The sequence below is a fragment of the Punica granatum genome, chromosome 5, assembly GCF_007655135.1.
Source record: "Punica granatum isolate Tunisia-2019 chromosome 5, ASM765513v2, whole genome shotgun sequence".
Taxonomy (NCBI): Eukaryota; Viridiplantae; Streptophyta; class Magnoliopsida; order Myrtales; family Lythraceae; genus Punica; species Punica granatum.
In genome coordinates, this window is record NC_045131.1 from 18039709 (window position 1) to 18054198 (window position 14490).

General features: G+C 38.8%; 1 pseudogene; it reads left to right on the forward strand.

Annotated features, from left to right (window-relative positions):
• Positions 1–922: 922 nt before the first annotated feature.
• On the forward strand, positions 923–3103 carry LOC116209236 (annotated as a pseudogene).
• Positions 3104–14490: the final 11387 nt, after the last annotated feature.

Below are 14490 nucleotides of genomic sequence, written 5' to 3' on the forward strand. Positions count from 1 at the left end.
TTATATCTTGAATATTCTATCAATATATCTTTATGAGATATTATACTCTCTCTAACCTTATATTTGGCAAGTAAATCTACTTGTTATATGTTATCAAATATTCTACACAGATCAAGATATTCCCATATAGATTTATCACAACCTCTATAAATACATTTAGGTACGCCTTCAATATGAAAGTTTGATTCTCTACCTTTCTTCTACATTCTCTCTTTTGAGTATCAGAGAGAGAAATTGAGATTCCCTCATGTTCTTTTTATTTTTTGTGGGTGGTTTGTGTTGCACTCGTGGAGGCTCTAAGTGGAAGGTTTTTTTCCTTTTGAAAAGAAAGTGAACAATTTCTTGTTTTGGTCTGTAAATTTAAAGATGATATGATATGATTAGAATTTGTTAGTTCTAACTGATCGATCCTTGACAATAGAACACAGTTCTTTTGTTTCAAGGGAGAAAATCCGTTGTTATGCAATCTTATTATAATATTAATCTTCCGACGAGGCACTTTAAATAAGAAAAATGTCGTGTCTTCCCTTCTTGGATAATCTTTCTGGGGAAGTTGCTGGCATATTTTGCCAGGTAAGTGAACTGCAGTAATGAACACCTAATTTTGCTAGGAACCAGGTGATGTTCAAAGGATGCCATGTACTCTCTGGAGACCCATCTGTGGCCATTAAAATTTCTGTTTTTCTACTCTCATATGACGAAGTTTGGCTGGAACATCCAAAATTCCTGCAGGAAGTTTGAATTCGAAAACTTTCCTTCATTAGTTGAGATGCCAATTCATTTACTAGGGAATACTAGTTGACATGTTAAGATGTATTAGCTGTTTTCATGCAACGTGCAATTTTGCTTGTAATTAGTGTTTTTGTGGAATTTCATGCTGGGTTTTGCATTAATATTCAGGTACTGAATATTGTTTCTTGTAATGCAGGCGTTTTCAGCTTTTGGCTTCGTCCAATAAATCACTGCTTTCGAAAAAACAGCTGGATTTCAGGTCTATGATAACATCACTGGTCTCTCTGGTTATAATATGCCTTCTAGTTCTGCTTGTCTTGACTACAATGTTCTTTTTAGGCCTTGGTGCAATTTTCTGATGCTGAAACTGCTTCTTCTGCAAAAAATGCACTGGATGGGGGATGCATCCCTAGGTAACTCTTTGACTCGTAATGGCCTTTATGTTAACATTATTTCAATTTTTATCTTAAATGTGCTTGGATGTTTAAAGATAAGATTATGCAGACACAGAGAGCCAGTCGTCGGCTAGAAATTTTCTAAACTAAGTTTATAGATGTAATATTCAAGCTGTCGACTTTTGATGACGCCTGGCATATCTAAATATTGTTTTTGGTATTATTTTTATTGTCGGAATCAGCTATTTGCTCCCCGCGCAAATGGTACTATGCACTCTCAGGATCACACTCTGCGCACACTGACCTGAGCGTGAAATTCCAGAGCCACAGGAGCAGGTAGCACAAATGTTTTGTTTTTCCATTCATGTGGCGTGGCAAATCTTTCATGCTCAAGTTCGATTTTTATATATTGCCTGGATCTTTAATATATCATTATCGTATCAACCATTTTTCTCATCTTTTTCTATTCTTTCAGGGCCTATACCAATCCATACCTACCTGTTGCTCAATCAGCAATAGATGGCAGTGGTCAGGTAATGCCTTTGTGTCTCCTACTGCATGGTGCCCTCATTCTCCAAAGTATTTGATATCTCTCCCCCTCCTAACCTTCAATATTTGTCTTACAAAGCTTTGGTATCTCGCCCTATGACCATGAGTTGTTGAGAGCTAGCCATTTAGCTTATACACCTGAATTTCTTGATTTGCTCAAATGATGCATATTTGTTATCATGACAGTTGGCTGTTGGCGTCAATGGGAAGAAACTACAACCCGAGAGTAATGTGCTTCTTGCATTAATTGAGAACATGCAGTATGCAGTCATGTTGGATGTTCTTCACATGGTGTATCTGTTAGAGAGCAAGAAAGAGTATGCTATAGTTGGTTGCTTTCTCATTCTTCGAACTCATGCAGCACTTGTATACTCGCTAACCCCTACATCCAGAGATCTCTTACTTTATTGGTGTCGCTTTTGGCTTTTGTTATGTTAGGTCTTTTCTGCTTTTGGGCCTGTACAGAAGATTGCCATGTTTGATAAGAACGGGGGAGTGCAGGCTCTGATTCAGTATGCTGATAAAAATCTTTGAGAATATTCTAGCATGCTTATTATTAAATTTTGTCAAGAAGGTGGATTATTCATGGAACTTCCCTGCAGATATTCAGACGGCTGTAGTGGCAAAGGAGTCCTTCGAGGGACACTGCATTTACAATGGCAGGTTCTGCAAGCTTCATCTCTCATATTCACGCCATACCGATCTCAGCATCAAGGTATTGTAGTATTAGCTTTTAGGAGATAAGTGCTCTTGAGTTTTGGAGGGCATACCGGAGGGTAAGCAACTTGATTTTTCTGCTTTTGGGGGACAATTCTACCTGGACCATGCATCACCGATGGATCTTTTTAAATTTGGTGCAGAATGTCTGATTTGGGATTCGCCAGAATTGTCCTATCCTTCTTTTTATTTAAAATTGAATTACGGAAACAGGGATATCCCCTGAAGAGTGGAAGAAACTAGTGAGCGAGTTTGATAAATTGCTAATTTTCGCTTTCAGGTTAACAATGATTGGAGTAGGGACTACACTTTACAGAACCCTGCAATGGCAAATACCCAGCCCTCCATTTTTGGGCAGCAGCCTGGTCCAGCCACTTCTCAGTATGGTGGGCCGGGGCAGTACCCTCCTGTCCCCGGACAGACGATGATGCAGCAGCCAACAGCGGGTTGGGGCCCAGCCCCCGGCAGTCCCTAGTCAATGCCTATGCAAATGCAGAGGCCCGGACCCTATCAAATGGGTCATGGGATGATCGAAGGACCGAGTCCTGGTGGGGTAACCCCACGTCATGCCACGGGGAGGCCTCCTTACGGTGGTCCAGGTCCAGCGCAATAGCCAGCTGATAGATTCTTTTGTTAGGAAATCAGGTGTCCCCCGAAGTTGGTGGATCCCTCCTGAAATTTTGTTTGCGATGGGATGATGCTTTTGCATTTACGGGACCTGCTGCTTCCTAGTTGTTTTCGCTTTTGCTGGTTAGGGAATTTGTAACACATTTATAACTTTGTGCCTATGACATTTCTACCTTACTGATTGAAATCAGATACATTTGAGCTTTCCCTTTATCCTCCTTGAGTGTAGTTTTGTGTTGGATCCAAGTATTTCCCTTCAGTGGCTCGATACAGGTTATCACAAAGAATATTTTTTTTCTTAAAAAAAAAAAAAGGTGCGAATTGTAGATTGCAGAAGCTCAATCGGGGCTCCACTGCCAAAATGAAAAGGCCTCAATTTTGGGGCTCTTTCGATTCCGGTTGTGGTTGCCTCGGTTATGGCCACCACCCACATAATTAGAGTCTTGTTGTGGCCGACGACTCTGATGCAAATCATAGCACGACTTCAAGGGATCCAGTTCAAGTTCCAATTTGACCGATTACGCGAGCATGAGCAAAAGAGTTTAAAGATGAACTCAACGACCTGATTCAAGAGGTTTGGGCTCAAGTAAAACCGTGGAGGCCCATTGGACATGAACTATATAATCAACAAAAATGCATCAACATTATTCAAGTTTTAGAAGATTCTAGCTAAGTCTATGATGCAGAGGATTAACCCATGATAATGCTAATTTTAGAAGTTTCTAGAATTTGTTGAAGATCAAGAGAAAATATCATCAGATTTGTTTAAAGTTTAAATTTGATAGAGATATTCTAAGAATATTTAGATTTCATGTCTTTATAGATTAAGTTATATCTCTATAGATACTTTATATTTTATTTTCCTTACTTTACGATGAGACATGACCAGATTAGGATTAGTTTTGATCTATATATACTGATCTTGTCAATTTTTAACAAACAAACATTCAGAAAATAGTGGAGAACTAATTCGAACTTATCGGAAATTTCCGTGGCGTTCACCATTGACTTATCAAACAGCTTTCCACTATCGTTCGTAACGTCTTCCTATACCGAGGTTCTTGCTTTACAATAAACAACGGGTTGATGTCAGTTATACCAAGGTTCTTGTTTATGTCGTAAACAACGAGTCGAGGGTTTGTCAATCAAATCTGATCTTGGAACGATCTTGGGTTCTTTTAGTTGTCGGGTCTCATCATTCTTGGGCGGAAATCGCATCATTTGGTATCAAAGCATCAGGCTCCAAATCAGGTTTATCCTATCCTTTTTGTTTCAATTTGCTAAATTTCATTCCGTCTGTTTTGTCCTTTGTGGATTGTTAGCAGCAAAAAAAAAAAGCAAAACAAAAAAAAAATTCTGCCAAAAACAAAAAAAGAGCTGAAAAAAAAAAAGAACGAAAGAAAAGAAAACAGCTGTTGTTGTCGATTGGATCCAAATTCTTTGCATCATACCATTCTAAAGTTGTTTAAATTTTCCTTTCTTTGTGATCTACATTGATTATGTTCCCATAATTACATATAACATTCTGATATATTTCATCCTTCATAATAGTTGTCTTCTCTCTTGTTTACTTTCTTCCTTAAATTTCCTTCGACCATTAATTTTCCTTGATAAGTTCTTGGTGAATTGCTACTGAAAATTTTGGAGAATTGTTTGTTTAGTTTCAAAAGAACTGAAAGAGAATTATCGAGTGGAAAAAGACAGGAGTGGTGAGAACATTAGAGGGTTAAAAGCCACATTCGTTTGAGTGAAAATATGAGTGTAAAGCGATTCACATTCTTGAGTGTAAACACGTAAGGGAGAGAATTGAGAGGTTCTTTTTTTCTAACTTTATTTTGTAACAATAATGTCTCACAACAGTACTAAGAATATTTCCGAATGTGCTATGGAATTGGCTGATCCGAAAGTACTTATGGAGGCCATAATGAGTGAGATGAGGCGTGTGATGAGGTTGGAGTTGGAGCAGGTTCATGAACGGATAGATCAGATGGAGAGCACACATGTGGAGCAGCCACAAAATGCTCTTAATGTGCATATGAGGGAAAGAGTTCAACCGAGGGAAGTAAGGGTTGAAGATGAAGAGAATTATGGAGCTGGATTTGATGAAGAAGATGATTGGGATTCGGATGTTAGTAATAGGAGATGTGGATGGCGGTTTAGAGAAGCTAAGAATCGAGAAGACAATAACTTGGATAGTATTAAGATGAAAATCTCATCATTCCAAGGGAAGAGTGATCTCGAAGCATACCTTGAGTGGGATAAAGAGGTGGAGTTTGTATTTGATTGTTACAGTTATTCCGAGTTTAAGAAAGTCAAATTGGCAGCCATTGAATTCTCGGATTATACAATTGTTTGGTGGGATCAATTGGTGATAAATAGACGAAGAAATAGAGAGCCACATATAGATATATGGGAGGAAATGAAAAGGGTGATGTGGAAGCGATTTGTTTCTAGTTAATACTACCAAGAGTTGTATAATAAGTTGCAAAGTCTTAGGCAAGTTAACCGGAGTGTAGAGGAATATTTTAAGGAGATGGAAGTGGCCATGATTAGAGCAAATGTAGAGGAGGATCGGGAGGTTACTATGGCAAGATTTTTGGCTGGATTGAACCGAGAAATTCAAATTGCCATGGAATTACAACATTATGTGAAGTTTGAGGATATGGTGCACATGGCCATCAAGATTGAGAACCAGTTCAAGAGGAGAGGCGATACACGTGCAAGCCAAAGTCCAAGCACATCCACTTGGAAACCGAATCAGTGGAAGAAAGATGAGAAGCAATCCACATTAAAGTCGAAAATCGAGCAAAAGCAAGAAGCAACCAGCCACGATCCTCAAGGTAAAATCGACACTTCTACCTCTAGGAATCGTGACATTAAGTGTTTTAAATGCCAAGGCAGGGGACGCATAGCACGTCAATACCCAAACAAGGGGGTCATGGTGATGCGAGACAATGGTGAAATTGTGACCGACAATGAAGATTCCTACACCGATGACATGCCCCCATTTGAGGACTTTCCAAAGATGAATATTTAGCCCCTGATGCATTGACACTGGTTGTCTCATATGTCTCTCGTATTTAGTACCACTCTTTGATCCACCTGAATCAACAAAGACAAGCATTAGTGGGGTTTAGGATTGATCCCGAGAAAACCCCATCAGACGAGAAGTTATTGAGTGATACTATCTTATCAAGTGGTGTGAGAAAATACCAATCAAATTGTATGAAACTAGGAACTTGATTCTAATTACTCGAATAATTGTCATAATTATTCTTCATTAACGAATTCTTATTGATTTTTCCTCACCATGTCATTTGAGGTAAGATCATCCAAAATTTTCTTTCATCCGACGCTCAAATTAGTCCTTTGTCAAATTAGTGTGAATCTTCTCTTGGGAATAGATAACTTACCAAACTTAGCCAAAGGGTCGGTATTTATAGCGGAACTCAAACAGAATCGTCTTGTCACCATTGGACCTCCGGACTTGAGATGAATTAAACATGTCAAAGTAAGCATGGGACTGCTTGGACTTCGCTTAAACTAAGGCCCATACTCTGCAGCTTGGGCTAAACCCAGTGGACTAATTCATGGGTCGTCTGTCTGGGATGCGATTTCGGCTAAGGCCCCCTATTTGGATGGGGGGGTTCGAAACCCTTCGATCCCGAGGTCTTGACCAACATCCCCCAAAGGGCTTGAACACTTCGAACCCCAACCCACCACACCCCGAGGTCTCGACCCCCAATGAGGGGTGAAAGTTCGACCCCCAGGGGATGAGGGCTCTACCCACTATTACAGGAGCAGAACTCCTGAATCCGTTAGTTCTGGGCCTTACATGTGAGTCCATGGGCTTTCGTCAGATTCGCCATTGAGTTCGTGGGATTTTGAATGTCAATTGGTTCCTTTGCTTGAATCATGTGGGCATGAGTCGGTCCGGGTCGAGTGTGGATAATTACTACATCAATCCTTATATTTATAGTAACTCCGGGAGTAGATATTGTTGGGGATTTATATCTTAGGGCGGATGGTTCGAAAACAAAGATAGAACCGAATTCGGATTCGGAAAAGACGAATTTCGAAGACGGCACAAGAAGACGGCGTCAATCCTGAACTCGGAGTCGAAGAAAACCACAAATACAATTTTTTATGTTGAATAATTGATTCAAAGCACGTAGAACGCTTTCCGAAAAGAGTTATTCGTCTCCACACAAAGTTGCTAAAGAGATTTGGCGAATCTTTTCGAGGATACAACAAAACCTTCATGTATTCTACGATTTGCAAACTCGGAAAACACACTACTCTCACTCAATATTCAGAAATTGTTTCGTATAATTGATTAGGTGACTTTTGACACTAAAGTCTCTATTTTACTACTCTCACTCTATTTGATTCAGAAAGAGCATGACTCTTATTTGGAACGTATCTGACGAAGGAAGTTCTCATTTAATTATTCTTCTCTTTAACTGTTCAGTCGCATGTAAGATTGCAATTCATATGCAATGAACATTCTTCAAATTATGCAACTCCTTGTCCCCAAAGCACATAAGCACCTCTTCACTTATGTCAAAACAAATGACTGTTGTCCCACGCAACTCAATATGCAATAACCATTTCCTGTTACATGCTTTGCAACAGTCAAATAATGTTTTGCGTCAGTGAAAGGCTGATTATTTTATTCTTAATTCAAACCAAAACTTCAATTTCGTCCACTTAATACAAAAATTACGCTAAGTAATTTACCGAAAATGCAAATCCAATGAATTTACATTTTATTTTATTCATCAATTCCCCATTAGATTGCATCATCTAGAAATTAAATAATTACAGTCATGCATAAAAGAATGGTATCATTAAATTTAAACCCTCCCTTTATGTAAACTCTCAACGCATCAACAAAGTGATTGGTGGCCAATCGCTGTTGACACTCCATTTTTGGCAAGATTTTCATAAATGGAACCAGTTGATTCCGTCCGGCTCTCTGCAATGATATGAAGACTCAAATCGGCCAAATGTCGAATATAAAGACGTGTGTATGATGATGGATTGGTCAGATGTTCTCACCCTACGAACTGTTTTTGGACCAAACGAGTGAAACCAGTCCAAATAGAAAGAAAGGTCGGGCCCAACAGTTAATGGCGGTCGGCACAGAGATCGGCGACTGCACTTACTTGTAGCGCCGAGTAGCACAGATGGCCTCTATGGCCAACCCAACTTGGATCCAGATACTGATCTCGGATATCAAGTTGGTTCGACCTGAATCTCAATGGGTTGGCTGTGAAGAAATTCGAAAGTCTAGGTCGAGTGCATAGAGCGGCAACCGCCATTGTTGTTTGGGCCGACCGCCGCTGTTGACACAACAGGTCAATCGGATCTTGGACTTCCGCGCATTAAACCGATTTGACCTTATTCAAGGTAAGAAAGCGGGAAATCCGATTTATAATCCGCTGGAGCTTGCATTTTGTGGCTACCGGCTAATATTTTAGCCGACCTCCCCTGCTGTCTAGGCCGACTGCCAGACATTGCTCCCAAAATTCTATAAATAGAGGCCATTTCCATGCTCTCGCGATAAGCAATTCCAGAGTGAAAGGAGCTCTTATAATCCTTAAGGCTCTGTGAGATTGAGAGAATAGTGAGTGAGAGTTCCCCCTAGGCCTCGATAGTAGTACGAGGTAGGAATGCAAGTGAAGAAAACACCCTACTGTCCACAAAATTGGTCCCAGGAGGGCACTACCTTTTGATCAATAGTCCAAAGGGTGAGGCATTTTGTCCAATTCCATCTAGTACTTCATCTATATACGTCTATATTCATAGGTACCGAAGGTGCCGATCACGGTATAGGAGAAACCATTGAAGTCGGGACGTATTATTTTGACACTTTATTATTCTTTGTTATATTACTATGTTTCCGTTCTATACTATTCGAGTGATCAGAATATTATTTTCAGGACAAACGTCGTTTTTCCTTGTTTATTTATCATTTTGTAATTTTATTACCAAATAGAAGATAGAGCCAATTGGCGCTGGTGGCAAAGTCTGCATTGGCGATCACATGGAGCCGGTCAGCACAATTAGTGCCGAGCGGCGCTACTGACATTGCTTCTCTTTACTAGAAAATTTTCAGATTTTGAAAAAATCGATTTTAAAACTCGGTGAAGGAGCAGACATGCTGGTAGGCGCAAATAGCGTTGGTTGCCATAGACGTGTGCACCGATTGTCGATCTTTTCATGAAGACAGATTCAGGGGTCTCACAAGAAACGCAATTTCTGACTGAGATCTTTCCAAAAACCTAGAAAAAACTAGTTTTCACTCAAATAAGGTCCAGGACGTGCTACATGAAGGATGGTTAAGATTGCCAGTCGACTTTAATGATAAAGTCGGAGGACCCACATAGTGCCGATCAGCGCCGTCTACTTTCCTGAAGCACTGAGACCGTGACACATCCTCTGTGATGATCCACTCAAACCATGTTTTCTTGAACGATATGAATCCTTTTGGAACATTTCAGTGCAAAACCGATTCCTCAATTTCTGGCCAATTTGGCCGGCCAGGTTTCCTTCAGAGGCGATCGCCTATCTTTGTGCTGGTCGGCTCTCTTTGCAAGTTCCAAGATCCTAAACCATTTGATATCATTTTAATCTGCACGACGCAGGCATCAGAGCCGAGCATCGTACTATGTGCTGATCGGCTCATTTTGCAGTTTCCAGAAACGTTTCTAAAACCCGACACGAGGGTGCTCAGCATGTTAATTGTAGTTTGTATTGCATGTTACAAGTCTTCCCAAGTCACGAGCCGTGGGAGGTACCGTAGTAAGATGCCTTAGCGGACATGTGGCCGGCTGTGTGATTTTACTCAGGATTGGGGCTTACTTCTCTGTTATATGAGGGGAAAATCGGTAGAATTGATAGATTTGCGTGCTGATTGTTTAGACTAGGAAATGAGCCAATGATAGTATCATGCTCAGGTCTGTGGGGCATAAGGATTGCTATTATCTGCTTACTTTCCTGCACTTGCTTGATTTGTTTTCAACTGTGGTGATGATTCAAATGCAACACTAAATTAGGGTCTACACATTAATTGTGAGCAATTCTCGAGATATAAACGAGCTAGGGAATAGTGAGGCTGACTTAGGCCGGGCCTGATCGGGTACTATCTGATATACCTTCCCAATTGGGTACCCATTTCCCTTATCTAAAATCACCATTTCCCTTATCTAAAATCTTAGCCTCCAAAGGGAAAGGGAGCCACATTTTGGGAAATTACCTTGCGAGGGGCCAGATGACCGTCCTCAGGCAGCTCCTGAGGTGGCGACTCCAATCTTCCTTCCCTTGAGGGCTATCATCTCTTGGGTGGGTATTCCTCTGTGGTTTGTGTATATAAAATCGGTTTTCCTAAAATGAATCGATTTCATCACCTAAAAATCAATCTTTATAAAAATACAAGCTACAATTTTCCAAAAATATCAGTACAGGTGTAAAACCGATCATCTAGATTCCAACGATCTAGATCGAACCGAGGCTTTTATCCTAACAAAAATAGACATCTACAGTCGCTTAAACCATCACTTTAAAGTTGATACCGGAAAAGTCACACACAACTGGTAAATAATATGAGAAAGAGTATTTTTACTTTAACACCGTTATGGCTATGTGCTTACCATGTGTTCATGAGTATGTACGAGAGAGAAAATCTTAATAAAAACTCTCATTTGAAGCGGCACTTCATATCCATATAGGTGGACTAATCGAGAACTAATACCGAGTACCAATTCATTAAGAGTTACAATTCATCCTCCTAAACTCGAGCACTAAATCCTCATTCGTAATGCACATTTGTTATTCGATAACTTGTTATTACCCCTTAAATCTTGAAACAAGCTTTTGGCTAGAACTAGGTAGGGTTCTCATTATTGATGACGCGATTAATGGTTTTATTCCATTTTAGCAACGGTACATATATCAAATCCCTCGACTAACCATTCGTCGATAAGATCACTAAATTCTCGCATGCTTTAATATTTCAAACTCACATCTCAAGTTAATATGTCTAGACCCTCAAAGTGCACTTGGTAGTATACTTAGTTAACACCCCCGTCACAATACGAAAATGCAATCTATGTTGTGGATACAACTTTATATCTACTATGAGATCTCGTCACCATTCCACTTTCTAAACCTCATCATCACGAAGATGCTTATTAGTTCAATCACTAGAGATTATGTGTTTGGATTCTCGGTGTCTTAATTTTAGAGTTTTCCTTGCATCTGCAACCACATATATTCACAGAGACAATTTTCAATTTGATCACTTGTGATCAAGTGTTCAGACTCACATTCTGAATTTGTTAAATCATTATTAGTTTGATCACTACAACTCAATGTTCAAATTTACACTTCGAATCAATTGATCATCAAAAATATTTGTTTTCAATGAAACATAGATTCCTTGTTTCATCGTTTTTGACACCAAGACAAAAAATTCAATAAGCTCAAAATTTCGAGCATATCTGACGAGTACACTCATGATGGATCTCAATCCCAACTTTGATCTCCGTTAACCAGGAACACTATATGAGGCCAAACATCCCCACACTTTGAAATATTCCAAAATTGATTTTGTACCTTTCAATAACTCACATGTAGGTATCTTGACAATTCTCAACGGTATCCGACTATGGATGTGATTCTCAATCAACAATACCTCACCCATCTAATATCCACCAACACACGCATTTTTTTTATTTTCACAATTATCCAAAATATCAGTCACTTATATTAATGTAATCATTCATTTGCATATATTGAAGAGATTTAGATTAAAACAAAACCTCACACCTCATACAAAGAACACAAATCAACGATATAAGCAAAAGATCGAGATTTAATGATTTTGTTACTTCTCTTGAGGCGCTGATTACACTTTTTAAACAGAGTTATTCGCTGGCACAAAAAATTGCTAATAGGTAGGCGAGTCTCTTCGAGGATACAACGAATTCTTCGTGTATACTACAATTAGCAAACTCGTCACTACTCCATTCTAATGATTATACCGCACTTCAAAAGTGCCGCCTAATCTACAAAAACTCCCGTTATATGTATTCGCGGCAGTTTTGCAATTTGCCAGAAAGTTTGCTGTCCAGAAAGATATTTGCCGGCAGATTTGTGCCGCGGTTTGTGTTTTGACGATAGAAGTAGCATAAAGCAGCAGTTCTGGCAGCAGTCCAGAACCACCGCGGTAGCTTTTCATGATAGTTTGGAGGTTAGTACATAACTGCCGCTAGAAGGCTAAAACCCACAAAAAAAAAAAGTGCCTCCAATAGCATTCATCCTTACAGATAATATTACCACAAATTCACCTGTTAAATAGTACGACAATTGTCATTGCTATATAAATAAATTTATATTATCCAACAAGATTTGCTATTTGGTCCAAATTCACTAATCTCTCCGCATGTGCTTGAAGCAAATTAAATTAAAGTACAACAAAATAATTCAAAACAATTTCAATTGACAAAATTTCTACTTTCCTTTCAACTACTAATAATAATTGCACCAAAATAGTTCAAGGGCCCTTAGATGTAAAAGGGCTTAAACAAGTCTAGTAACTCTCTGTCTCGAGCAAGCTCTCGGTCTCGAGCTTTCCCATGTGCCTTCTCTTTAGATCAATCGCATCAACCTACCATCAGAAATTAAAAGACTTAGATAGATGGGCGAAGGATTATTCCTAGAGAGATGGTAAAATAATTGAAGGGCTTTAGTATTAGAACTAAGTTCAATTGGCTGTTAAGGAACCCTTTCCCAAAAATCTTAGTGGTATTGTAGGCCTAAATAATAAGATCTATGAAGGTAAAGGATGACAAATTCACCTCGTTGAGAGCTGGAGTATCATTATTTAGGTACATATCAGAAAGACTATTGAAGGTCATATAAATAATCATGAAACAAAGAATAACAGAATACGATTGAAAGTGCATATTGTTCAAGATTGGGGATGGCATCCAAGATCCGGGAAACTTCGTCAAGTTCACATTCTGCAAATATGAGAAGGATTATGAATTAGCCCAAGTAAAGCAGAATTCTTTTGAGATTAACCATTAATGCCATAAACAAAGTCAAAAGGCGGGCCACGAAGATGCTTTTTAGATGCAATATCTATATTAAGTCAAAGGATATCAATAACTAAGCAACTCGAGCAAAAGTTAGTCACTCTTCCAAAAGTAAATCTCATGATACAACAATAGTAGCCAATTAGCTTTTACGTATCGAGTCTTATTGTAAGTTTCTTCCATCTGCTACAATTGTCTGTAAACCTGAAGCTCCATATAGAATATAAGAAAAATAAAAAGTCCCTGAGATTTTTGTTATATGAATAGTATCTTCATCTAAAGAAAAAACTGCACTTTTTTTTTTGGTGGAATGCAGTTGCTTTCGTTAATGGAAAAAACTTTCAGAAGGTTATACATATAAGTCCAAAGCAGAGAAAGGAAACTCTTGGTCTGTCTAATCTCATATATGTGAAAAGTTTAACAAAAGGATTTTTTTTTTTCATTGTACAAAGCTTCATGTCAAGATGTCTTTTCCATAGTTTAACAAATTTGCCCATTCACTATGATAAGGAGCACAATAATCCAGCCAAGAACAAAGCAGAGCAATATAACAGTGAGACAATTATGAATTAATCAAATCTGGAAGATTTATCCATATTTAACTAAAGTAAATAACACAATAGGATTTTAATAAAGATTCCATTAAAAAAAGAAAGATATCATACCAAAACCATAATAAAGTAAGACAAGTAACTCTGCATTTTACCAAGCAAATCTTTTCAGAAAGCGTCACGAGGAAAATAATAGAAGCAAAATGTCCAAGAACTCGAACATAAAAAAACTCAATAATTTCTTTCATGCAATTTCACAAACACTTGGAGCGCCTGTTATATTAGAAACATAACTCCAAAGAAAAACATTAGCTTTTGTAACTTTACCATCATAGATAGGGTTTCCTACAATTGATTAGTTGATATTCACTCTTCATCCAACTTCACCTTCTGCTCAACCTGTTACTCACTAAATTGCTTTATATTTATTAGTTCGAGAAATAAACAGTAGAGAGACCGTGGGATGATTAAAAGAGGCACGCGAACCTGATGAGAAGGCAACCGATTAAGTGCAGAATTCCGGCGATTAGTGATAACCGGACTTCATTTCTGGTCGAGTAAGCTTTCACAGAGAGAGAGAGAGAGAGAGAGAGAGAGAGAGAATATGAGGTAGACCGGCACTGAAAAAATAAAGCAAAAATATAAAAATAATAGTTGAAGAGACAGAAGAAAAGCCTCGAGTGTTGCATGGTCCATGGCCATGCAAGACGAGCTCTCCGGTGCCCCCCGACGGGCTGTAGCGGACCGCCGTCACCCTTTCCTCCTTTATTCGATTCATTCAACTTCTTCTTTTTTTTTTGTAACTATTTCTTAATC